The sequence below is a fragment of the Mauremys reevesii genome, linkage group 14 (genome assembly GCF_016161935.1).
Source record: "Mauremys reevesii isolate NIE-2019 linkage group 14, ASM1616193v1, whole genome shotgun sequence".
Taxonomy (NCBI): Eukaryota; Metazoa; Chordata; order Testudines; family Geoemydidae; genus Mauremys; species Mauremys reevesii.
Window position 1 is genome coordinate 20,014,879 of NC_052636.1, and position 3,794 is coordinate 20,018,672.

At 47.8% G+C, this 3,794-nt stretch overlaps 1 non-coding gene across 1 annotated transcript; it reads right to left on the bottom strand.

Annotated features, from left to right (window-relative positions):
* Positions 1-689: 689 nt before the first annotated feature.
* On the bottom strand, positions 690-763 carry TRNAT-AGU. Its single transcript has one exon. It is a non-coding gene; the product is annotated as a tRNA-Thr (tRNA).
* Positions 764-3,794: the final 3,031 nt, after the last annotated feature.

A 3,794-nucleotide genomic window follows, 5' to 3' on the forward strand; every position in this document is an offset into this window, starting at 1 on the left:
GACCTAACTACTGCCTAGTGTAATAAGGTGTAATGTTTAGATTTTGCTGTGGTCATACAGTGCTTAGTGCTCTGCGTTCTGGCCTCAAGAGCCATGGATGCGAGTTGAGTTATGATGACCTTTTCCTTGTCTCCACATTTCTTATGTGCCTCCTTCTGACACTTGTCAGAAAAAACAACTGGTTTCTTTTGCAAGCATTTGCATTGCAAGGCAGAGGCAGTCTTCTCTGTTTCCGCAAAAGATTCACCAAAAGGTGGGAAGAGCAGACACATTTGTTAAGGCACTACTGGGAGCTGCATCCCTAACTCCACTTTACCTGGCAGGTGAGTCACCCAGCTTAGCCACAGTGCGACTCTCTGGGACTTTTCTCCCAACCGCTCCGTTTTTCATCAATGACAATCAAAAGGAAGGTGACATGACATCTGTGTGTGAACATCTCCAGGGAATCACAAGGATGTGTGGCGCAGGCTCTCGTGTTGCAGCAATTGCAGTCGAAGCAACCGCCATGCCAATGCCAGTCATAGCAGCGTTTTCATCAACTCCAGGTTTGTGATTTGATTGTTTCCAATGCTTCTCTCCAAAGAAGCCTTTTCCTTAGCAAGCAATGACTTGGATACCAAGGGAGGCCTCTTCTGTTTCCTAGGAAGACGCAGGAAAATGTGAGCAGAGGAGACAAAAGCCATACACCAAGGCACCACTGGGAGTTGAACCCAGGATCTCCTGTTTACTAGACAGGTGCTTTAGCCAGCTAAGCCATGGTGCCTACCTGAAGAAAGTATTTGCAACTGTTTCATTTGATGGTTCAAGTCAACACCTGCAAATTCTAAAGTACAGACATTCCCCATTTCCCTCAAGACTTGCAGACCTTGAGGTGTCTGTCTCTCTGTGCACAGAAAGCCACAGCTGAGTAGACAGAGGGCTTCTAACATGTGCCTCTCCCACCAGTCACTGTGATCATATAATGGTTAGTGATCTGTGTTTCAGTCGCAGCAACCTCGGCTCAGTTCTGAGTCATGGTAACCTTTCCTTCAGCTCCAGACTTCTCATTTGCCACTTTCCATGTGTGGTGGGCTGTCTGCCCAAAACAAGCAGGAGAAAGATTAAGGCAGCCTTGAAGAGGCTGTGCAGAACCCAGCCTATCAAGAAAGTGCTTATTGGAAGAGCCAATCAGGAGAAGGCTTGCTGGAGCAGCCCATATATAAAGAGCTGCTTAGCACAGCAAGAGTTAGTCACTCCTTGGAGTTTGAGGAGGGAGGATTGGCTGCTGTGAACGAAGGAAGGCGCCGGGAGGGCACCATGATCAGAGCAGTGCTGGGGTAATAGGTGCATGAGTGACCTCCTGGCAGACTAAGGCCCTGATACAAAGGTGGAGGAAGGTTCTAGGCCTGTTGGGAAATGGTCCAGGGAAACAGATGGCAGGGTTGGAGGTTCACACCTTTTGCCTCAGTAGCCACTGACACAGGTGGCTACACCCTGGACTGCGGCTGGCCACTGAGGCAAGTGTCTGGGTAGAGGACACCCCCCCCCCCCACCCAGCAGGGGGGAGAGAACTGAGTGGGGCACAGCCAGAGGGCTGTGTCCATAAGAGGACACCGAAGTCCTGAGAGCAACATGGGCCCTAACGATAGAACAGATGGTGGCCAGATGCTACTAGATGAAGGTGCATCGGTGAACCAGAGCTAATTGCTAGGATGGTCAGCAGGAGGTGCTGCAGTGAGGCATCCCCCATGGCACCGAGACTTAGCTGCAAGGAAGGCTCTCTCTGTCTTGAACAAGCACTTAGAAGGATTCTGCTGACAGATCTTTTCTTTTTCTGAAAAGAGATACAAAAAAAGGAGCCAACAGACACACTAGGTTCGGCAAGGAAGAACTGGCAGGCCAAGCCAGGCTCTCCTGGTTAGTAGGAAGGTTCTTCAGCCAGCTCTTCCCAAAGATCACTGTCTAGAGACCTTTTAACAGCCACTGCAGATGTTCACCACAAAAGAGATGCCAAAATGGAGTTCTCCACTGCCTGCAGCCATCACACTACCAGGAGTTCTGTGCACAGAGAGGCCCCTGCTGGTGGGAAAGGCTTTGGTAGAGACTCTTCTGACACCAGCCATTCTCATATAGTGTTTAGCGCTGTGTGGTGTGGCTTCAGCATCCACAGATGCCAGTTGAATTGGGGGGCATTTTTCCTGTCTCCACATTTGTCTAATGGCTCCTTTCAACACTTGTCACCAAAAAGACCTGTTTCTTTTGCAAGCGATGTACAGCTAGGCAAAGGCAGTCTTCTCCATTTCCTCAAAAATCACCAAGCTGTGGACTTCGGGTCTGGAAAAGAGCTGGCACAATCCATAGACCAGGTTGTTATATAAAATGCACATGCATTTGAACCCTTCACATACAGTAATGGCAAAGTTCTTGGTTCAGGCTTGTAACAGTGATGGAATAAACTGCAGGTTCAAATCAAGTCTCTGGAGTCTATTCAAAGCTGGGATGGGTCATTCAGTCCTTTGTACAGAGCTTCAGTTTGTAGCAAAGTCCCTCCAGAGGTATGAAGCAGGATTGAAGACAAGATGGAGACGAGGCATCAGCCTTTTATAGCCTCTTGCCATGTGGTCTTTGCTTTCTTTGTCCCAAGGACACTCTATCCAGCACGTGGCATAGAAAAACCTTAGAGTTCTGTCCATAGGCAGGTCCCTGCAGACCTTGCTGAGTCACAAGGCGTATCTGCCTTCTCTCAATGGGGCGATTGTAGAGCTGATGGTCCTTAATGGGCCATCAAGCAGGCTAGACAGAACTGACACCGGAAGCAGAGCACAAGATTGAAATACGAGCAGCATAGAGCCAATATTCATAACATCAACTAAAAAAATGATACACATCTAGAGATAGCATCATTATAATCAACCAATCAGAACCTCTCCATAGACCCCTTGCACGACAACCTTTCTATAAGATTGGCTGCAAATATAGAACAGTGGTCGCAACGGTGATCTGTACAGTTACAGATTATGTCAGTAACGTCACAGGAGGTGACACGGCATCAGTGAGACTGATACTGAAATACTGCCTCCAGTTTTGGTGTCCTCATTTGAAAAAGATGTTGTGAAATTGGAGCTGGGGCAGAAAGAGCCAACAAATGTTGTGAGGTCTGGAGGAAAATGCCTTCTAGTGAGCTATTGAAAGAGCTCAACCTGTTTAGCTGATCAAAAGAAGATTGAAAGGTGACTTCACTGAAGTGTTGAAGTGCCTTAATGGAGAGAAAAGATTGGGTATTAAAGGGCTCTTTAAAATAGCAGAGAAAGGCATAACAAGACCCAATGGCTGGAAGGTGAAAAGAGACAAATTCATATTACAACTAAGGCACAAATATTCAGCATCGAGGATGATCCACCACAGGAACAAGTTACCAAGGAAAGTGATGGATTCTCCATCTCTTGATGTCATTTCATGAAGACTAGATGCCTTTCTGGAATGTGTTTGCCCCAAAAATAGCTATGGTGTCCTACAGGAGGCCTGTGATATGCAGGGGGTCAGATTAGATGCTCTAATGGTCTCTTCTGGCCATAAAGTTGACTAATTTCTGAAAAACTGAGTGTAGCTTTGGGAGCAGCATCTGTTTCCCTGTCTAGCCGGCTTGCTGCCTAGAACGAATGCTCCTTGAGTGGGGTGATCCACAGGGAGAAGCTCAAACCTCCAAAGTGCCTGGCCGGGGCAGAACATTAGCACAGCAAGGGAGGGGTGTGGCAGTGACATCACAAAGGCCTTTTGCAGGACCTCAGACTATTGGTCCAAGGTGGTGGGGAGGT